This window comes from Ascaphus truei, chromosome 6, assembly GCF_040206685.1.
Source record: "Ascaphus truei isolate aAscTru1 chromosome 6, aAscTru1.hap1, whole genome shotgun sequence".
Classification (NCBI taxonomy): Eukaryota; Metazoa; Chordata; class Amphibia; order Anura; family Ascaphidae; genus Ascaphus; species Ascaphus truei.
The window spans coordinates 126,218,510-126,241,990 of NC_134488.1; the positions used below are offsets into that span (position 1 = coordinate 126,218,510).

Below are 23,481 nucleotides of genomic sequence, written 5' to 3' on the forward strand. Positions count from 1 at the left end.
GGGAAAAGGGTGGGGGAGAGAATGGGGGGAAAGGGTGGGAGAGAGAATGGGGGGGGGTGAAATAATGGGGGGAAAGGGGTGGGAGAGAGAATGGGGGGAAAGGGGTGGGAGAAAGAATGGGGGAAAGGGGTGGGAGAGAGAATGGGGGGTATAATGAAAGTTCCGTGTGGGGAAGGACGGGGCGCCAGGGTGAAGGTTCCCCCTGGGCACAAGCCCATGTGTAAATGTACAGACAGTGTGTCAGTGTGTTCTGGTTTCGTGTATTTTCTGACACTATCCGATCCCGAACCCTGAGGCGAAGTGGGGGAGGGCTGGGGGGCCGTTTCTATGGTAACCAAGCGAAGCTATCTTCGGCTGCGCTTGCTCAGGAACGTACGGAGAGGGGGGGATGCTGACCAATCCGGAGGCTGCGAGCCCAGCGCGTGCTTGCTGGTTTTAGTGAGCGCGAGCATTATCTCGCGCCCCCCCCCCCCACCTTCCAAATCCCCATTCCTGTCAGCGCCAGGCGCGCGCGCGGCTACTCAACGGCATCCACCCCTCCCTGCACACGTGACCCCGACCACTCGCCCCCCTCCCCCCCGAAGCGCCGGAGGGAGCGCTGCTCGGTGTCTGCATCATACCGGCACAGCCGCCGTCTCCGGGGCGGCAATCTCGCGAGCTGGTGCAGGTAACGGGACCGCAAGATGGGGCGCAACCCTAACGGTGCGCAGGAAACGGGGGTGGACTGGGCGTGACTCTTGCGGGTCTGTGTGCTGATCACGTGCCCCTCATTCTCCGTGACTAACGGTGTCTGTGCCTCCCCTTCTCTGTGCCTCCCCCCCCCCGCTGTCTGTGCCTCCCCCCTGCTGTCTTTGTCTCCCCCCCCGCTGTCTGTACCTCCCCCCCGCTGTCTGTGCCTCCCCCCCCGCTGTCTGTGCCTCCCCCCCCCGCTGTCTGTGCCTCCCCCCCCCGCTGTCTGTGCCTCCCCCCCCCCGCTGTCTGTGCCTCCCCCCCCTGCTGTCTGTGCCTCCCCCCCCGCTGTCTGTGCCTCCCCCCCCCGCTGTCTGTGCCTCCCCCCCCCGCTGTCTGTGCCTCCCCCCCCGCTGTCTGTGCCTCCCCCCGCTGTCTGTGCCTCCCCCCTGCTGTCTTTGTCTCCCCCCCCCGCTGTCTGTGCCTCCCCCCCGCTGTCTGTGCCTCCCCCCCCCGCTGTCTGTGCCTCCCCCCCCGCTGTCTGTGCCTCCCCCCCCGCTGTCAGTGCCTCCCCCCCCGCTGTCTGTGCCTCCCCCCCCGCTGTCTGTGCCTCCCCCCCGCTGTCTGTGCCTCCCCCCCGCTGTCTGTGCCCCCCCCCCCGCTGTCTGTGCCTCCCCCCCCCGCTGTCTGTGCCTCCCCCCCCGCTGTCTGTACTGTCTGTGCCCCCCCCCGCTGTCTGTGCCTCCCCCCCGCTGTCTGTGCCTCCCCCCCCGCTGTCTGTGCCTCCCCCCCCGCTGTCTGTGCCTCCCCCCCGCTGTCTGTGCCTCCCCCCCGCTGTCTGTGCCTCCCCCCCGCTGTCTGTGCCTCCCCCCGCTGTCTGTGCCTCCCCCACCGCTGTCTGTGCCTCCCCCCCGCTGTCTGTGCCTCCCCCCCGCTGTCTGTGCCTCCCCCCCTGCTGTCTGTGCCTCCCCCCCGCTGTCTGTGCCTCCCCCCCCGCTGTCTGTGCCTCCCCCCCCGCTGTCTGTGCCTCCTCCCCGCTGTCTGTGCCTCCCCCCCCGCTGTCTGTGCCTCCCCCCCCGCTGTCTGTGCCTCCCCCCCCGCTGTCTGTGCCTCCCCCCCGCTGTCTGTGCCTCCCCCCTGCTGTCTGTGCCTCCCCCCGCTGTCTGGGCCTCCCCCCGCTGTCTGGGCCCTCCCTCCCCCCGCTGTCTGGGCCTCCCTCCCCCCGCTGTCTGGGCCTCCCTCCCCCCGCTGTCTGGGCCTCCCTCCCCCCGCTGTCTGGGCCTCCCTCCCCCGCTGTCTGGGCCTCCCTCCCCCCGCTGTCTGGGCCTCCCCCCCCCCGCTGTCTGGGCCTCCCTCCCCCCGCTGTCTGGGCCTCCCTCCCCCCGCTGTCTGGGCCTCCCCCCCCCCGCTGTCTGGGCCTCCCTCCCCCCGCTGTCTGGGCCTCCCTCCCCCCGCTGTCTGGGCCTCCCTCCCCCCGCTGTCTGGGCCTCCCTCCCCCCGCTGTCTGGGCCTCCCTCCCACCGCTGTCTGGGCCTCCCTCCCCCCGCTGTCTGGGCCTCCCTCCCCCCGCTGTCTGGGCCTCCCTCCCCCCGCTGTCTGGGCCTCCCTCCCCCCTCTGTCTGTGCCTCACCTCTGTCTGTGCCTCCCCTCACCTCTGTCTGTGCCCCCCCTCCCCTCTGTCTGTGCCCCCCCTCCCCTCTGTCTGTGCCCCCCCTCCCCTCTGTCTGTGCCCCCGCCCGGATTTGACAATTAAACGCTGTAAAGTCGCGATTATAATGCATGCTAGTGACCGCATGATGTCGCGCGCATGCGAAACATGCACAGGAGGCGACAGGGAGGCGTGACGGGAGTCGTGGCCATGACGTCACGTAAGCACTTCACCCTCATTGGCTGAACCGCGGCTGCCACGCTCAAAAAACAAATTTATTTGTCTCCTCACCAGTCTGTCGCTCCGTAGCTCGAGGTGGCGCGCACTATGTGCACCTTCATTGAGACACGTGTATTTGTTCCAGCTGCGCGCACCGTAGCCAGCACTATAATCGCAGCCTAAGTAATGAGCACTGTCCCGCTGTGTACAAACCGCTGATGCCAAAGTACCCATAGCACTGCTTTCAGGAGCAAGGCTTGCAGGAGTGAGCTAATGTAACCAATCTCCTGGTTCTGCTCTTACTGTAAACAAGGTTATATAGTGATGGGCTCTTAAGATTGTCATTACAAAGTTGTCTTATACATTCAAATAAACTCCATAAATCACATGAAATAGCAGAGTTTTCTAGATCATTAGCTGTGTAAGCATCTATAATAGGGCTACTATTAACCACCAGCCAGTCTTCAACTGAATGCTTGTTATCGCTATAGCAGCAGGTAATCTAACTGAATATACAATATTCCTGGTTTCATGGATAGAACTGTTTTGCAACATCCATAGGTGGCTACTGAGCTCAATTTAAGGTACAATCTGTCACAGGAGACCAGACATTTACACCTTTTTACCAGGATCATACATTGAGCAAAACAGGAAAAGTGAAATAAATTGTAAATTGTAAATTGTAAATTAATTAACAGGAAAAGACATACACACAATGATACACAAACTACATAAGAGACACACTTAAGCCAGGACCCCGGGGCGCTGCAGGGACAAGAGCCCTCCCCTCAATGGGGCCGGGCCTGCTGCGAGGGGGGGCGCCACGCACCGAGTTTTTCAGAAACACCTGAAAATGGAGATGGCGATGGAGCGCTAGGCCACGCCCCCTGGCGGTTCAGCCTATGACGGCGAACCTGCTGGGTGATGTTATGGCCGCGCCCCCGTCACGCCCCCTGTATTTTCCCTGCAGACCGGGGAATTCAGCGGCATGCGCCGCCAGCCTCGCGGGCGCGCGTGCAGCGGAGGCACTGGGGCTGCAGCCTTACTTGGGACCTGGGGTAAAAAACTAGACTTTCCTAGCTAAATTGCACTCTAAACAAGAGTCTTTCTTTGACCGGGACTTAGCCCGAAATGTCCTGGAACTCAAATCGGCATGAAATTCCACACGCCACCGCGCCCTTCTCTCCGGAGCTCTTGCTTTTGCTTGACCAGGACTTAGCTCCAAATGTCCTGGAACAAAAATCGGCTTGCAATCAATCCCAGCCACAACTGCTACGTTCGTTTCTGAGAACTTGCGTGCAAAAAGCTGCACTTAGAAAATATTCCAGGTTGGTTTTCTGGAACCGGCGCCTTGCTATTCGCGCAAGAGCATCTTTTTCCACATTCATAAACCCCACCGCTGTTTTGGTGTTTGAATCTCCCGGGTGATTGCCTGAGAGGATTCTTATAGTATTTTGGAGTTCATTCACAAAATACTGCAGCCAATCACAGCGTGGGAACTTTTTTACCAGCCAATCAATGATGCCGGTACTGTGAAGCTGGGCACGCGGGGATTCTGAATCTGCCAAGGGACATGCACGAGATTGCCACCTTGTCTCTTGCTATTCAGATGTCACCTGCTGGGTCCAAGTGTGGTGGGGTAAATGGTAGTCCGGACGACTTCCATTCATCCCAGGACATGGGTACTTGAGCCCTTCCCTCCTGCCCAAATGGTCTTCACACCTCAGGCATCCTCTGTGGCTTTCATGTCCGATGTCTGAGCAGACTCACTGGCACCAAGTTGGTAGCCCAGTAGCTCGCTCAGAACATTGGATCTGAAAGTGCCAGCTCATAATACCGTGCACAACAGTACATTTTATACCTAAACACAATGTTAATAAAAATATACCTTTACATGTCCTAAGTCTCTGCGTATGGGGAGTAGAATAAAAAGCTGCATTTTATTTTCTATTAGCCTATATTCCCCACACACTATCAAATAGACTTAGACTGGACTTTAAAAATCCCCTCAACCTTATATGGTTGGAGCACCCCAGAACTTCTATACAGGTTCTGATGATCTGGGCATTATCTTGGTATCCCCATTAACCTAGGGACCCTTCATAGTTACCGGGACACTGTGCATCCCTATGCCCCATTTACCTTTCTGGGCTGTGCTGAAGCAGGGAACCCTAGGTGAGTCGCCAAGCGTTTTCAAGGGGAGATTCTGCCGGGACAATGTGCCTACATGTATCCGAGAACGGTTAGGCTCAAGACCTGACACTTGCACCCCAATACATGGATCTGGGGTAACCGAATGGGCTTAACCTTTGAGAGCCTGGTTATCCCATCACCGTCACACAATACTTAATACCATTGTTTTAATTGGCACAGAATAATAAAATACATTAAAAAAAGCTCCAGTTTCTCAAAAGCACTTTTGTTTCTTTCTTTTATTTATTTGCATATGCAATTATTGAAACTTTTTTTTTTTTTCCAAGCTATGTTTTCACTTTTGCACCTTTTTAAAAACATTCCCAAACACGAGACCTGGAACCCACAGACTTCTGCTGTTGCTCTCACTTGTAAAACTTCAATTGATGAGCGCTTTGCTGCTTCCGCCAGCAACTCGGCTTACTGTGTATTGTGTTACGTGGCTTCCTATGGAACAGTAAGAAGCGGAAATTAGCTTAGTCTTTGTTTGACAGTCTGGGACATGACGCTATTTGGTTCAGTGGTCTCTGGGCTGCGGCAGTCTGTGTGCCTATTTGGGAGCGGAGGCACTGCAAGTCTGATATTTTTCAGTAGTTTTGTAATGGGACATTTTCCCAAAATAGGTAACCGGACACTAGAGTCTTGTGCGTTTTTGAGCTTTCCTTCTGAGAGGCGTAAGATCCTTTTTTCCACTGACTGTTTCCACATTATTCCCATTCAAATGATCACTTCATGGGTCGGTATCCTTCCCCCTAACATTTCTGTCTGTCTGTCTGTCCTCTCTTGATCTCCCTAATTTAAGTCTAGAATTGTTGCTTTCAAATGATTACAGGTGATTTGTATTAAACCTCTTGATCAATGGGTCTTTCTGTTGATTTTGGCAGATCCAGGAATAATAACATATTTCTTATGGCTGCATTATTTTTTTCCCACTGATCTTGTAGAAACAGCTTTTTTTAAAATTGTATTTTTTTTTCAATAGATTTCATTGTGTGTGTTTTTTTTTAATCGTACTTTTTCACGTTTGTTTACTGAAAACAATGCAATCTGTGTCTTTCCCAGAATTGCTTTCCTTTCCCTTGTACAAAAGGAAGTAACATTTATTTTCTATGTGCATCTTTTAGGAAAACATGTTTTAAATGTGAATATTTTGTTTTATTTCAGGCTGCTATGTCACTTATGGATTGTTGTGAATACTTATGAAAAGCAGTAAAGGCACGAACAGCTGCAGCTTTCAAATGCATATCGCTACGGTTTATGCATGTAGCATATTTTACTGTATTCCATTGCAACATCCATAAGAATATTTATGCCATGCAGGATAGTGCCAGTCTTCTTTTTTTTAAAAATAAGCTGTGAAACTGAATTCATAAACTTGCCGTCTCTTTTCAGCCATATTGCGCTCCTGCTCGTACCGGGCTTTCAGGAAACACGTGTGACTGCCTATGTTACTTAACTCTGATTCTTTTCCAGAATATTTTTGAAGTGAAACTTCTTGGGCTGCGCTTATAGTGCTGGCGACGCGGCCGATGACGTCGCCACTAGCGAAAGTTATAATTTGATTTTAAGCGACGTCGCTGGTGACGAGGCCAGTGACGTCACAAAAGAGGGCGGGCCGCGGTCTGGTTTAGAGACAGTCACATGTGGCGACTGTCTCTAAAAAGCAAATAGACCTGGCTTCAAAGTTTTTTGTCGCGACATCGCTCCGTCGTGCTTACTATAAGCGCTTGTGACGGAGTCAATATATTTGTTTCGGAGCGATGTAGCCATCGCCAGCACTATAAGCGCAGCCTTAGCTGGCGGTGGCTCATTGGAAAATCTCATAGGGTAAAATAGGTTTGAGTTGTGACTGCCTATGAAACGGAAGTAGCATATGGCGCAAGTGCAGACTGGGGCAGCAGAACAGGGAGGGGGGGGGGGTTAAGTTCTCTGCACAGACCTCAGACTCGCTCTCCTGCGATCCTGAGAAGGGAGGATGCAGGGCAGCTGCTGCTAGGGGGCTGGGCAGCTCCCTCCATCCTTATTGGCTCCATAACGCTGCGCTTATAGTGACAAAGACGTGATGGTGACGTCGCGGCGGTCGCTGGAAAAATCAAATTGACTTAACTTCCAGCAATCGCGATCAAGTCGTCGCATTTCTTCTACTATAGGCGCACGCCGGCACTATAAGCGCAGCCTTAAATAGCAGCAGCCAATCAGGAGGAGGTAGCAGGAGCCTGGGGGTGGGGGCAAAGAGCACATGGAGAAGAGAGAGGTAAGGTTGTGTGTCGTGTGTTCTGTGTCCTCTGTATTAGTTCTGTTTTATCTTGGTGTCTGTGTGTTTGTGTGTTTTCTCTGGCTGTCCTCTGGGGGCGGGAATGTCAGAGAGGGAGGATGAAGGGAGGGGGTTGTGAGAGGAGATTTATATGTGTGTATAAGTGTATATGTATGTTCTTCAGTACTGGGTGATATTTTTTTATTTTATTATGACTACAATGTCATAGGACAAGCTTTCGAGAGTTCTCCTCTCTTCCTCAGGTCAGCAATACTGGTTTCCAAAGGAGTCAATGCTAAAACAGAGGTTTAGGAGGCAGAAAAAAAAACAGATTTAGATATAGGTGGGAAAGAAATGTCTGTAGACATTTGTAGGGTAATAAAACGGTGAAAAGTAACTGCATGGAGGGGGAAGGGGATGCTGGGGGGGGAGGTGTGGATAAGAACATTTGGAGAGAGGCAGGCAGGATAATTATAAACAATTGTTATAGTGTGTGAGAAACTCCATATCCGCATTAATCCCTCTTGTTTTGGTGTCGGAGTTCAAATATTTTCTGTTCTTGGGTGCGTTTAAACATTCCATGTTTGTGATGTGTGTTGTAGTTGCATTGGAGAACAAAACGGCATATTGAATGGTAGAGGGTGTCAAGTTTGCTAAGGTGGGTTTGGGGTGCTGAGCCATATACTATGTCTCCATAGTCGATAATTGGCATTGGTATCTGCTGTGCGATACACTTTCTGACCAGCAGACTTAGGGAGGATTTGTTCCTGTAAAGTACACCTAGTTTGGCATAGGTCTTGGATGTCAGGGTATAAATGTGCATTCCGAATGTTAAGTGGGAGTCAAATCTGAACAAGTTCCTCACCCCTACCACATGCAACACTTAGGCTAAGGCCCCGCTCCCAGAGTCAGCGCACCTGCGCTGCTGACAGGCGGTGCGCTGAGATACACAGACCGCGATCTGCGGTCTGTAGGGAGCGGGAGCCGGAGCGGGAGGTGGGCGGGAGGTGGGAGGTTTGATCGGGAGGTGGGCGGGAGGTGGGAGGTTTGATCGGGAGGTGGGAGGTTTGATCGGGAGGTGGGCGGGAGGTGGGAGGTTTGATCGGGAGGTGGGCGGTTTGACAGGGAGGGGGGGCGTGGCTTGAGCGGAGGGACCCGCTACTCTCCCCCCCCTCCCTCCACGGACTCGGGCTGGAGCTGGAAAGTAAGTTTAAACACACACACGCAGGCACTCATTCATACACACACACACACACACGCACACGCGCACACACACACAGGCAGGCACTCACGCACTCATACACACACACGCGCGCGCACACAGGCAGGCACTCATACACACACACACACACAGACAGAGGCAGGCACTCACGCACTCGGGCACACACATACACACACAGATAGGCATGCACGCACTCAGACACACACACAGAGAAAGTCACTCACCTGCTGTCCCTCCACACTCCTCCCCGCTCCCCGAAGCCTCTCCTCCTCCCGAAGCCTCTCCTCCTCCCGAAGCCTCCCCTCCCCATTGGCTCACAGCCACACACGTCACGCGTCAAAGCTAGAAAACACCATTCTCTGGTGTCTCCAGCGGCTGACGCGCTACAGCGTGTAATCAGCTGTGCAGCCAGTGGGGACCGGGACCGGCTCGCGAGGATTCCCCTGCTGGTGGGGAACTCGCGACCCGCCGCCCGCGCCAACGAGCGCAGCGGGACCGAGGCCTTAGGCCTCGGGCATGGTCAGCGCTTAGGCGCTAACCCGTGCTGAGGCGCGGTGCTGCTCGGCAGTGAGCTCGTGCAGGGGCTCGCGCACGCTTCCGCAAGCGTGCGGAAGCGTAGGTCTTATACAATTTTTCATTTCGGCGAGCGCAGGGCCGGTCACGTGAGCGGTTCACCCAAAGAGGGCGAACCAGCTCCGTGATGTCACAGGCCGCCCCCCCCCCCCCCCCGATGCCCCCTGACGGTGCACCCGCTTTCCCTCAGCGCGCCTCCGCCTGGCTGGATTCACCCTGGTCGCAGCCTTATCATCTGAGATCTGACTCCAAAAGACTGTTCATGGTCCCAAGGTTCAGCAAAGTATCCGGAAGTTCCTCCTTCTGTTACTGTGCACCCCAAAACTGGAACAATCTACCGGAGACTCTCTCAGCCTCCACCAGTCTGTTCTTTCAAAACTAAAGCTGTCTCACATTTTAACCTGCTCTGTAACTGCTACATACGTCTATAATATATATTATCTCTAACTGTGCATTTAATGTTTTGTATATAATGTATACCCTGTTCACTTATGTAACTGTATTTGTAACCATGTATTATTTGTCAACTTAACTGTATGCGCAGGACATACTTGAAAACGAGAGGTAACGCTCAATGTATTACTTCCTGGTAAAACATTTTATAAATAAATAAAATATGTTTGCAACGTGTGTTGTTGCATGGTTTTGTTCCATTATCAGTGTCTTTAAGTTCGTTATGACGTTTTCTGTTGACTAATTTCTGTTTGAGGTTTGGTGGTTGCCGGAAAGCAAGAATGGAAGATTTGTGGAAGATTTCTTTTAATGTCACATCCTCTGCCAGCATGGGTTGCAGATCTTTGATTATTTTTCGTATTCCCTCTAGGGTAGGGTGTGGCCACTAGTGGTATGCGTGTGGTGGGTTCTGTCGGTCTGTATTGTAGCAGGTGTTCTCGTAGGGCTTTTAGTGCAGATGTAATAGTTCTGGCAATAGTCTTTGGTTTGTAACACTTCTGTCTGAACGATTCAGTCAGGGTTGTGAGATGTCTGTTTCTGTGTTTAGTGTCGTTATATGCAGTGGTATTTTATAGCCTGGTTGTGGATATCTTGTTTCGTATGAGTGGGATGGAAGCTGGAGTTGTGGACGTAACTGCATCTGTCTGTTGGTTTCTTTGTACAGATGTGTGTAGTTTGCCATTTTTCAGTGTTAATGTATCTAGAAAGTTTACTAGGTTTGCCGAATCAATTTTATGAGTTTAATGGATGGAATGAGTTCAGGGACTCGTGGAATTGTTTTAGGTTTCCTTCACCCTCTGTCCATATTATTAACAGGTCATCTGTGGCATCTCTAGTATTTGTTGGGTTTGTGGGGGCATGTAGTTAAGAATCTTTGTTCAAGATTTGCCATGAAAAGATTGGCATATTGCGGTGCCATCTTGGTACCCATTGCAGTCCCCATTAGTTGTAGGTACATTTCCTTGTTGAAGCTGAAGTAGTTGTGTGTGAGGATGTATTCTATCAGTTTGGTAATTACATCAGCGCTGTATTTCTGATCCAGGGGAGATGTAAAGAATTGCAGGCATGCCTCAATACCATCCTTGTGGGTATGTTGCTGTAAATCTACATCCATGGTAACTAGCAGTGTGTTGGATGGTAGTTGGTTGATGTTAAGTTTATTGAGGAAGAGAGGAAAGAGAGAACTCTCGAAAGCTTGTCTTATGACATAAATTGTTAGTCCAAATAAAAAAAAGGTGTCACCTAATACTGAAGAACTCATTTATTCTGCACTATCGCAACTGGACTAACACGGCTATTTCCGTTTTATGTATGTATTGTGTATTTGTAAATGACAAACTGTTTTGCACAGAAAAACAATGAAAAAAAAACTAAAAGGGGCTTATTATTGTGAGATGTATTTTATTCCCCCACCTATTTCCCCCCCCCCCCCCTAATTCTGATTAAAGTAAGTTTGTCGTATGTTAATGCTTATACAGTATATATCTATTAGTGTGTTTTTGGGGGTGTAATATTCATACATGTGCTGCGGCTCTCGGAATATTTTGGACAAAGAATTTTTTTTACAAAATTGCTCTTCTTCCTTGAAAGGTTGCAGACCCCTGCCCTAGAGCAGCACTTTCTCTGAATCCAAGATCAGGTATAATGTAAAGAAAACAACCCCTATGTGGGTCGTACTCACTGAATGAAGAGACTTCTTGGCTCTGAGGCGTGCTTCCAGCAAATTGATGTCCTGAAAATGATCCCAGGAACCGGGACGGAAAGCGGTGCACAGCAGCAGTAATAATGGGGCTCAGCCCATTAAAAATTGGTTAAAAACAATTAAACTGGGTGACATCAAGGATGTTGGCAAAAAGGTGACTGACGCGTTTTGTGCAAATGGAGCTTTGTCAAAGTATAGTGTCCCTCGTGGTCTCTCCTGCTTTATAGTAACCTGAACCGGAAGTGACGTAGCACGACATCAGCGGTAAAGTCCCAACCAACAAGGCAAGTGGGAGACAGTCAACCCGTGCGCACAGTGACACCCCCAGCTTGGAGGTCCACACGGTACAGGGAGTGTGTCCGCTCCGTGGAAGTCAAAAACCGGAACCGGAAGTAATGGAGTGCGCACTATACGAGGCCACCACCATGAGTGTAAACAAACTATGGTGGAGAGATCACACCTTGTGAGCACAGCGCCACCCCTGGATGGAGGCCTATATTACAGGAGGCATGAAACCATATAAAACAGTTATCTCAAAGTGTAACATAAGTGAAAACATACAATTAATAACTAAGATACACAGAAAACAATTTGCCCATATAGAAATGATTCTAAATATATGAATATTACTGTCTAAATCTTCAGACCTGTAATCAATATGTATATATCAAGAAATTGGGGTACTGCTTGTACTTTGGGGTATAGCTATCACCAGAAAGGATGCTTACGGGCGTAAAGGAGCAATATAAAAAGAAAAGTATGACATCATTCTCCTTTGATATAGAAATATAACTATTATAATCCAAGTTTTTTTCCCCCCAAAGATAACATATAGAGAGAGACCTCTTAGCCACAAATCTTATTGTCTAGAAAAATAGATATGTAGAATGATTCCTGACATAATTGCCACAGGCCTGTAGAATAATGAAGAGGATCTATAGGTTATATATTGAATGACAGCGGCAAAAAAGGTCCTAGACCTATGCCTAATGATTTATATAATCAAGAGGACCCTAGATTAATCTATCTGGAGATTGCTCATGTCTCTACATTGAACTGACCTTAATATTGTTATCAACACATAAGATATAATGATAGAATACAATGATGAAAAAATAGGGTGGGACAGCAAATGCATCACAATTGGAGGCTCTAAACCAAGACATGTTTTAATTCCCAGTCTGTGTCTATCCCCATTGGGGATAGCGAACCAAGGGTATAAATCCAGGACAATTTTTCTGCGGTTTAAGCTTGCCTCTCATTGACCTCCTTTGGTTGGTGCTGTAATGTATTCTAAAGCTAAATGTGCTTAAATTACCAGAGGGGCATGCAGAGAAATGTCTTGATACTGGGTATTTGTGCCTATAAAGCAGGAGAGACCACGAGGGACTCTATACTCTTTGATAAAGCGCCTTGTTTGTGTGAAACGCGTCAGTCACCTGTTTGCCAACATTCTTAATGTCACCCAGCTTAATAAATTGTTTTCATCCTTTCTTATATAAAAGAAGAATGCAGTGGTATCATAGGTTTAAGGACCTTTTCCAAGGCTCCCTGCATTGAAAATTTATTTTTAATGCTCGAGCTATATCTGCAGCCTACCCATATTTTCTAAGTAAAATATAGTGAAGTAAAATAGCAAAAACTGAAATAACGCAAGTTTTAAAAGGTTAGCAATTCCTCTTACAGTATGCGATGTCAGCCAGCCTAGGATGTGCAGATGTCTTGGCAGACCAAACAGAGGCAGGCTAGGTCCATCTAAACCGACTAAATACCAACTAAAACGAATTATCACACCTCTTATTTATAAGAGCACACAGGACATACTTACAGGCAGCCTCCTCCGGGGAAGGCGAGTGAAAGCCAAAAATAATTTCAAACAAAAAAAAAGAGAAACTACGAGGTGTTTGTCTGGATAGACTGAAAATGGCAAGAAAATAATCGTTCGATCACTGGTGTCTCATCTGGTTTCTGCAAATTCCTTTGTTTGAATGGCTTAAGGATACATTCTCTTGTTCCTAAAGGTAGTTTTACCATGAGTGATTTCCATTTCCTAAGAAATGTACTGCTCCTTAAATCTTTATTCATAGAGGCATCCGTCCGCTCAGTGGGCAACAAACATCTTTAACGTAATAAACAGCTGAAGTCTTGAAAGAACTGATGGGGTGCATATTTGAGACTCTGGTAAATTGTTCCAGCAGTGGTGTGTTGGGTAACAGATGGAAGAGCAACCAGATTTTTTATTGAGCCCTGGAACCATAAGCCAGTTTCTGGAGGTGGATCTAAGGCGATGCGTGCTGTGTACGGTAGGGATAAGAAACCTGCTAAGATAATTGGGTAACTTGTTTAGATGTATGTTGCGTCTGGACTGGAGGGATAGGCAAGCTAGTTCTGTTAACATATCCCAATAGTGGGTGTCGAAAATATATCGTAAGACAGAGGCAAATTGTAAGGAATGTCAATTTTGCTGAGGTGAGTTTGGGGTGCTGGATTATGAACTATATCCCCATAGTCAATATTAGGCATTGGTGTCTGCTGTGCAACGTGCTTTCTGACCAGTGGACAGGCAGGATTTATTTCATGGCATGGATCCTGGTACACAAGGGGACTCTATGACATAGCTGGTCATAGGTACTTGCCTGGTCTTGTCATCGTCAAATGCTATGTTAATGTTTCACACAATTTGTATGGTGAAACATTCCAGCACATTCAACAGAAGTACATTTGCTTGTAGCAACTAGATTCTGAAAAGAAGTGTCACGGTTATATCAGAAAGTATTAAGTATTTTAATCAATTTGGCACACAAGGTTAATTTTACTTGCAAATTGTCTTAAAAATACAAGAATTGTTTTTATTGCAGTCACACCACTGACCAGGCCTAGTTTTGTGTTTTGATAGGACTTGGGGTATCTGGGGTCAGCAGTATCTGGGGTTTCAGGAAATCTGCTGTGACGACTCCTCCTTTTCTGACCGTTAGGTAAACGAAACCCTTTTTTTTTTTTTTTTGTATCTTGAAAGAAATTCCTGGATGGGACCTGCAGATACCAGATGGTGTGGCTAAGCAGGTATTACAAAAAATGTGTTTATTAAATGTGAAATATCGTGAGTCTGGCAGCGATTCGCAAGAATAACGAATAGATATTTGTAACAGTTGTGATTACCCAAATCAATTCTCTGTGTCATTTTTCATATCCAGGTGCACATTTACTTGGTGCAAATGAGTGATTATCTATAAATGGTGCTTAGATATAATTAGGTGTTACCTTAAAATAAGATAAACATATTGAATTAGATGCTAAAGCAAATAAACATAAAATTATCGATATAAAATATCCGTGAATGTGATTAGTGCAAGTGAAAAGTGCAATAATATACAATATATAATACAGACGAGAAGAATTGCTGCTTCAACCCCACTGTAGATTGCTTCCTGAATCCTTATGTTTTCCTCAGTATGTCAGATAGAATGGGAGCGCAGGTATATGTGGAAACAAACATGCGAACAATAGTGCAATATGTCTGGTGATTTAAGGAAAATAGCCTTGTTCCTTAATTACAATGACATTTTGTACTCACAAATTCCACTTTTGCATAATGCATATAAGGGTGTCTTTATGCTGTTTAAAACCACGTGTAATCCACAGGTTAGCAGTAAGTAGGTAGCGTGGTCCACTGGATATAACCTTGGTGTGGTGCTTAAATCACCAGACATATTGCATTATTCGTATGTTTGTTTCCACATATACCTGCGCATATTACTTACACAGACGCAACAGTGAAGATGGTATTTGTTTACGTATCGTAGAAACAAAGTTATGAATTTTGTTTTATTTTATTTATTTTTTTAATATTGAGGCAAAGTTTAAAAGTCAATGTGTTTTTTTTTAAAATACATTTTTACCCTAAGGTTAGTTGTAAAACCGTCATGGGGCTGATTTGATGTGAAGAGGTAGGTTGAGGACACACCCAGAAAATGTTTCAATAACGGGGTCTTAGGGTTTAAGACCTCCAATTGAGTTCAGAATTCCACAGAGGTGTGTTTTTGAGATGAGACGTGGGATTTCTCATCTGTCATACTGCAGTGACCTCTCTGGGAAGAAACGGTTTCATGTTCTGTGGTAACGTATAGGAAATCTTTGTTTTTATCTTTGTTTTTATCCTTTTTTTTTCTTGAGGAAACGGTCTGTATTATATACTGCATGTTCTTGTAACCTAAGCACTGTACGTTTTTGTATATTAAAGCTAAACTTTTTAATAATGACTTTGGGCTCTGAACTGCTTCACACTTTGTAGTCATTTCCATTTTTCGACACATTTTGCTACAGCAGATCTTAGTGTTAAGTGCATCGTTGTCGTGGTAAACGGAGACCACGCTCTGTAAGTACATTTTAGTAGCCCCTTTGGTGGGGGCGGAGGTGAAGAATGTATCGGCTGTGTATTAACCCAGCGGTGCGCAAACTGTGGGGCGCGACCCCCAGGGGGGGCGCGACACTGCCGACGGGGGGCGCGGGGTTTACAGAGGCCCCGCGCGCTTCCCGAAGGCACTTAAATTAAGTGCCGGGGGAGCTGCAGGGCCTCTGTAAACCTAACTTACCGTGGCTCCGGCGGCTTCCTCCCTGTGTCGCCATGGCAACGCGGCGTCAAAATGACGCTGCGAGGTCATGTGACGTCACGTTGCTATGGCAACGTGACGTCATTACGCCGGAGCGCGGGTAAGTTGGGGTTGGGAGGGGGGCGCGGGAGTGAGGGGACAGCCGGCAGGGGGGCGCAGGGAAAAAAGTTTGCGCCCCCCTGTATTAACCCATGTCACATATACAACACATGTACTCACAGGTGTACCATTCATGTCAATCATGAAACTTATTCTTGTAATGTTGGTAAGAAAATACAGGAGTGTGTAAAGAATCAGAAGTATGAGGGTAATGAAGCAGTAGGTTGTTGTTGTAAATAGCCAAGTAGAAAACCTTTTACAGTGTGGCTCGGGGAGTATTATTTTGACAGTCTGGAGCTTGGGTGACCCTAGAATTAGCAACTGGGGTTTCTGAAAACTTCTCAAGACCTCTCAGGTCTTACAAGCAAATGCTTTCAGTTGACTCTGAAAGTCGTGATCTGATACTGAGGAGAAAACAATACTTGGCTGATAATTCTGTGGAGGAATCTCACTCCCAAATCTTGTACAATATAGCACGGTGCACAAACACAAAACAGGAATTGTTGTGACTTCTTTATCTGTATTGTAAGTTATCTGTGCCACCAGTTAACAGAATTATGTTGTAAAATAAGAAATACAATGATACTTCAAAGTAGATCTACTGTTAACTTAAATTACTACATCTTAAGAGTCATAGTTGTAAAATGCAAGTTTCATTGCTAAATGTTCTGTTTGAAAGGGATGAACACTGTTGCAGTAAAGAGACAACCCCATGTTAGAGGTTAAAAAAAATGATATTTTATATACTGCCACTAATTCTTAAAAAAAATACGTATCTTTTTCTATGAAGTTATACAGATTGTGGTGTCAACATGGAGGACAAAGAGTTAACAATTTACCGGCAAATTTGAATGCGCATTTTGTCCATGAAAGACATTACATACAGATTGTAAAAACCATCTAAAGCAGAGGTTGAGAGATTTTAAAGGAGTCATTTTATTCCAAGAGAAGTATTGAGACCGATATAATTCCCCACTCGCAATACAGGAAGATCCACCATATCGCTCTGCTCTCGGACATCGCCCCCGCAAGGCACTGAGTAGCGCTAAGCAAGGTTGAAGTATACATGAAGCTGGCTTAGAGGGGTCCCCGATAGACGCCTATACATGTATAAACACCACCTGTGATCTAAAGTATTTGTTACAAGGGAAATATTTGAAAAGCGGCAGACCTCACCCCCCCCACCCTTTGTTTTTTATTTTTCAGAATTCAGATATTATGGACCTTGCTGTTCTCAAAGTTGGGGATCCTCAGATTTCTGGATTTTATCTTTTTTACATTTGCCACCAAAATTAATGTAATCTTGATGACCTCCATAGCCATCCAATAGAAAGCCTTGATGTTATGCCCCAAAGATACTGGAGCTTCCTATTGAGCTGCGGGAATGAGGCTGACCTGGTGGCCAGTTTGGTTTTCCATAAAGCGATTAAAGAAACTGCAACATTAAATTTAACATTTTTTGGGATCCAGGGGTCCTGGAAGTCGAGACTAGTGCAGTTTGGCTCATTTTGGCAAGATAACTTTTTTTTTTGTACGATTAGCGCCACATTAAAATCCACCTACCATTCTACTTTTAAGCAAAGTAGTCAAAGTGCTCTTAAAGACATTGTAATCTTTGACATTCTGGCTCTGCTCTAAACCAGAGATTGACTTGAATTATGAATAGAAACCATGCAGGAAAGCAACCCAGTCTTTAGCAATACTGCTTTAAAAGTCTCCCAATTGAATTCTTAACTATTGTATTATGTCTTTATTTATGTAGCGCCATAAATATACATAGCGCTTCACAGTAGTAATACATGTTGTAATCATATAAATAATATAAATAACAGGTCATGGGAATAAGTGCTTCAGACATAACAGTAACATTAAGGAAGAGGGGTCCCTGCTCCGAGAAGCTTACAATCTAATTGGTAGGTAGGAGAACGTATAGAGACAGTAGGAGGGAATTCTGGTAAGTGCGTCTGCAGGGGGCCAAGCTTTATGTATCATGTGTCCAGGATTATCCACAGTGCTATTCATATGCTTCTTTAAGCAATTGTGTCTTAAGGTGGATCTTAAAGGTGGATAGAGAGGGTGCTAGTCGGGTATTGAGGGGAAGGGCATTTCAGAGGTGCGGGGCTGTCAGTGAGAAAGGTTTAAGGCGGGAGAGGGCTTTAGATACAAAGGGGGTAGAAAGAGGACATCCTTGAGAAGACCGCAAGAGTGGGGATGGTGTATAGCGAGAAATTAGGGCTGAGATGTAAGGAGGGGCAGAGGAGTGTAAAGAAAAACAAATGACAGGCAGGCGCACTGAGGGGGATAATGAACACTTTATTGTTAAAAAAAAGAGTAATACGACAATAGACAACCAAGGTCTACTGATAGGTATATGATAAAAACAAAACGAAAGTAAATAGTGTTAGAATGACTGGTTTAAACACCAGTACGATCGGGGGATAACAACAGGTCAAAACTAAATCATTTAGCACTACAGAGGGGGTCCGGACCGGTCTGAGTACATACCCTGTTGGAAGGAGGGAAGTGAAGTGTAGAGACCCGCTCCCTCCGACTGCAAAACTCCACAGGAACTGCCACACGTGACCTCTACGCGTTTCGCACGTAGTGCTTCGTCAGGAGGTCACGTGATGACGCTGTCCCTGGAGTTTAAATGAGGAGCCGCAGCCAATGAGTCTAACACCTAGAAATGAAGTTAATGCAGCTGTGGTTAGGTGAATTGCAATGGAATCTCCTATGGTATACAAGAATAATTTAAAACCAGATTCTAAATAGAAATAACACTGATAACAATAACTGCGTTCTATATATAACACAAAAATAACTTTTTATGCCTCTAAATATCAATCATAGAACACTTACTAAAAACTATCATGTACATATCATGTTTAAAAATAAAAGCATATATTTATACACATATAAAAATGTTATATAAAAAAAAAATTAACATTTTTATATGTGTATAAATATATGCTTTTATTTTTAAACATGATATGTACATGACGAAGCACTATGTGCGAAACGCGTAGAGGTCACGTGTGGCAGTTCCTGTGGAGTTTTGCAGTCGGAGGGAGCGGGTCTCTACACTTCCCTTCCCTCCTTCCAACAGGGTATGTACTCAGACCGGTCCGGACCCCCTCTGTAGTGCTAAGTGATTTAGTTTTGACCTGTTGTTATCCCCCGATCGTACTGGTGTTTAAACCAGTCATTCTAACACTATTTACTTTCGTTTTGTTTTTATCATATACCTATCAGTAGACCTTGGTTGTCTATTGTCGTATTACTCTTTTTTTTAACAACAAAGTGTTCATTATCCCTCAGTGCGCCTGCCTGTCATTTGTTTTTCTTGTTTGTGAGCTCCCCTTGTGGGAGCTCATCTTTACAGGGGATGTGTGGAACCCCCCTGACTAACGGCTGCAAGAGGGACTATTTACAGTGGTATGCCTAGCGCGGAACGACACTCCTGCTTTTAGAGGAGTGTAAAGCTTTAAAAGTGAGGAGAATTGAGTGTGAGATGCGGGATTTGATCGGAAGCCAGGAGAGGGATTTCATGAGGGGAGATGCGGAGACAGATTTAGGAAAGAGTAGAGTGATTCTGGCAGCAGCGTATAGTATAGATTGTAGGGGAGACAGGTGAGAGGCAGGAAGGCCGGACAGCAGGAGGTTGCAGTAATCGAGACGGGAGAGAATGAGGGCCTAAGTCAGAGTTTTAGCAGACGAGTAACAGAGGAAAGGGCGTATCTTTGTGATATTGCAGAGGAAAAATCGACAAGTTTTAGAAACATTTTGAATGCGAGAGGAGAATGTGAAAGAGGAGTTGAATGTGACCCCTAGGCAGCGTGCTTGGGCTACTGGGTGAATGATCGTATTTCCAACAGTAATGTGGAAGAAGGTATTAGGGTCAGGTTTGGGAGGAAGTTTAAGGAGCTCTGTTTTTGCCATGTTAAGTTTCAGTCGGCGGATGGCCATCCAGGATGATATTCCAGAGAGATATTCAGAAACTTTGGTCTGTATAGCAGGTGTAAGGTCAGGGGTTGAAAGGTAAATTTGTGTGTCGTCAGCATAGAGGTGATATTTAAACCCAAAAGATGTGATTAGGTCACCTAGAGAGAGTGTGAAAAGAGAAGGGGTCCCAGGACAGAGCCCTGGGGTACCCCCACAGAGAGATCGATAGAGGAGGAGGAGGAGGTGTTGGCAAAAGAGACACTGAAAGTACGATGGGAGAGGTAAGAGGCGATCCAGGATAGAGCTTTGTTCCGAATACCAAGAGTATGGAGAATGTGGAGGAAGAAGAGGGTGGTCCACGGTGTCAAATGCTGCAGAGAGGTCGAGTAATATGAGCAGAGTGTAATGACCTCTGTCTTTGGCAGCATGAAGATCGTCGGTTATTTTAGTGAGGGCTGTTTCAGTAGAGTGAGCAGTGCGGAAGCCAGATTGTAGAGGGTCTAGAAGAGAATAGGTGTTGAGAAAGTGTAGCAATCGAGAGAATACAAGACGTTCAAGGAGTTTGGAGGCAAAAGGCAGGAGGGACACAGATCGATAGTTAGGACAGGTAGGGTCAAGCTTGCTGTTTTTGAGCAATGGTATAATGGTTGCATGTTTGAACTATGTCCATAAACTGCCTATTCTGTTATGATCCAGTCAGTTGTCCAATTGAAATATCTCAATTTGCCCTCAAATCTTCTTTCTACTATTGCTAAACTGTGGGGAAACTTTTGCATCACTAGCAATTCCTTATATAGGTGATTTGATATTGCATATTTATAATAATTTTGTGTACTTTTTAGAAAACTATACTTCCGTTTTTTTCATACACTAGCTTATTAAAGATGAATATCTTCTTCTGCATTGAATAGGGTAGTTTAATAGAAGACCTCTTTACTGTGACTTCTAGAACCAAATTGTTAAACCTTAAACTAAAAAGTGGATAAATATGTAACCCTGAGCTTCTGCTACTGACATGAAGTTTCCCCATAAAGGGTTTGACACAAGCAAACATGACTGATGTCCTGTCTATCTTTGACTTGGAGGTGTCCAACATTTTCTTATGATGGTGGTCTGACTATTGACATTTCTCGACCCTAATCCCAGAACAAATTCTTTTACTGCTGGTAAATATTTGTGTAGTAGGCTGCTTCGTGGTTGGTGTCGTGTAGAAATTGTTCTTGGTTTCCCACTTTTCTATAGTGAGGGCTTAATTGAATCTTTTGGGTTGCCAGAAACATCATTGCTGGTGCTGGTTGTGAAGCAGTTGAGCAATGTTTATGCAGCAAGTGAACTCTCAGGTTTCCACTTACATTAGTATCCTTACCTGTTGCTGAAAGAGATGGTAGAATTCATCATGTCCAAATTATTGTAAATGTCGTCATTTGACACAACCCTTCTCTCACTTGACTGAATTTTATCTTCTTTTCATGTATAGAGCAGATGTAACGTGTTGCAGCAGTTTCCGCTGCCTTCAGACACCATCCCAAAGTTTTTCATATAACGTTGCTCTGCAGACGGTCCTTGCTATCCGTCGTTTTGCTTTACGATGAACGGATTATCCGTCGCGGAAGATTAGCCGCCGTTCGCCACCGCCCGTTAACATGGGAGTCCGTTGCATAACCAAGGACCACATGTATTTGTTTTTTGTAGCACTTGCAGGAAATACAGGTAGTCCTCGCTATCCAACGTTTCACTTTACAACGGATGGCAGATCCAAAGCTTGACAATGCAATCCTATGGACAGTTTTTTGAAACCGGAATGCGTTATCCGACGCTTGAATGTGTTAGCCAACGCTCACCACCACTGATTAACATGGGACTCACTTTGCAACGGTTTCACTATCCAACGCTACTTCCTGAACGTATTTCGTTTGATAACCGAGGACCGCCTGTAACATTGAATTTGCACAGGAACTTGGAGTAGTTTTAGTGCCAATGTCTTGAGGGTTAAGTGACATATTCAACGTCACAAGCAGTAGACATTGGATATAGAACAGGAATCTCTCACTTAAACAGTGTGATCACTGCTAAACATTCTCTGATCCCTATGTAAAAGTTCTTCAGTGCACTACTTACTGTTCCCTGGGGCTTTCATTTTTCTGTTAAAACTCTCAAACACTAACGACAACGTTTAAGTGTAGAGCAATTTGTGTTTTGTTTGTCATTTTACTAATGTCAACTTATGTATTGATTTTATATTTAGCAGACTTGTCAGTGGTAGTACCTTTTAGTCAAGTTTAAAAAAAAATCCAGGTCGATGGGCACTACAAAATTCATTTCTGTCATTTAGTTTAGGCCTCGCTCAGGCTGTTGCGGGTGCGCCTTCGCCGCTCGCTCCTGCAGCCCAGCGATCTGCGCTCAAACTGCAGGAGTTGGGTCGCGGCGTTTGGGGGTTTGGCGGGGGGGGTGGGGGGGGCGTAACGAACACGTCACAGAGCTGGTTTGCCTTTATTGGCTGAACCAGCTCACGTGACGCGACTGCAGCCCCAAATTTCAATTTGGGTTGTGACGGCAAAATGTCGCTGCGTCAACGCTGTAGTTTGCCGCCACAAGCAGTTTCTAGTGTGACAACTGTCATCCATTAGACTGAAAAAGTGACGATCGTGCGCGCGCTACGCCGCCTGTTTGAGTGAGGCCGTATTATACAGCTGTGACTGACACAACCACACTGAATAAATGCTTTGCGCTCACAAAGCATCATGGGGCAACAATTTTCTTTTTTGCAGCAGTGATTGACAGAGCAGCCATTGTGCGGCTACTCCAGCTGGGTGTGTGCGGGAGGAAGGAGGGAAAGTTGTGCGCCCATTTCTCACTACCAGTGCTTACCAATACCAGGTAACCTTTGGGGGAGGAGGGGGGTTCTGGGTATCCGTGTCTTGTACAGATACACACACACACACACACACACACACACACACACATACACATACACATACACATACACATACACATACACACAGATACACACACACACATATACAGACACACACACATATACAGACACACACACACATATACAGATACACACACACATTTACACACACACATATACACATACACACATACACATACACATACACACACACACACACACACACACACACACACACACACACACACACACACACACACACACACACACACACACATATACACACACACACACACACACACATATACACACACACACACACACACAGAAACACACACACACACACACACACACACACACACAGATACACGTGTTCACCAGCGAGGACAGAACCACAGGCCCCTTCTGCTGGGCTCTCATCTCTGTTTTATTTATTTTTTTGACTGTAAAAGATACCGGGCTTTAAATGGTAAGTCATGTGGGGACAACAAGAACTAATGGAAGTAGCATGTTAAATAGATTAAATGTAGGTGGTTGGAACTGTTTTTATAATCACAAATGACCTGTATAGCCCATTCACGGCTAAAGCAGTTTACCTGTGGTGGAAAAGGTAATTTTGAGAGATTTGAAATTACTTTCCCCCCCTTCTGCTTCTTTACACACTATATAATCAGTCATTTTGTGTGTATGTACTCTTCTCCCCCCCCCCCCCCCTCCCAGGGTAGCATTACACAGATTTTGACACCACTAATTTCTCATGTAATTATGGTATAGTAACTAAACAATTAGGGTGACCAATCGTCCCGGTTTTCCCGGGACAGTCCCGGTTTTTCGTGTGCTGTACCGGTTGCCTGACTGTCCCGGGAATGTCCCGTTTTTTTGTGTCGGCGGCGGTGCGCGGGGATGGGGGGGCGGTGTATCGGCGACGGGGATGAGGGGGGGGCGGCGGTGTTCGCGGGGATGGGGGGGGGCGGGGATGGGGG

General features: G+C 46.5%; 1 protein-coding gene across 3 annotated transcripts in view; it reads left to right on the forward strand.

The window, feature by feature from the left end:
* The first annotated feature begins 532 nt into the window (after positions 1–532).
* Positions 533–23,481, forward strand: part of LOC142497858 (beta-1,4-galactosyltransferase 3-like) — a 111,940-nt gene continuing 88,991 nt past the window's right edge. Inside the window, exons 1-2 of one of the 3 annotated variants that reach the window (XM_075606237.1) lie at positions 557–667; positions 22,353–22,461. The gene's annotated coding sequence lies outside the window, so the exon portion shown is untranslated. Of the gene's footprint in view, positions 668–13,949; positions 13,997–22,352; positions 22,462–23,481 lie in introns of all 3 variants that reach the window. The other 2 variants (XM_075606238.1, XM_075606235.1) reach the window with 2 other exon arrangements.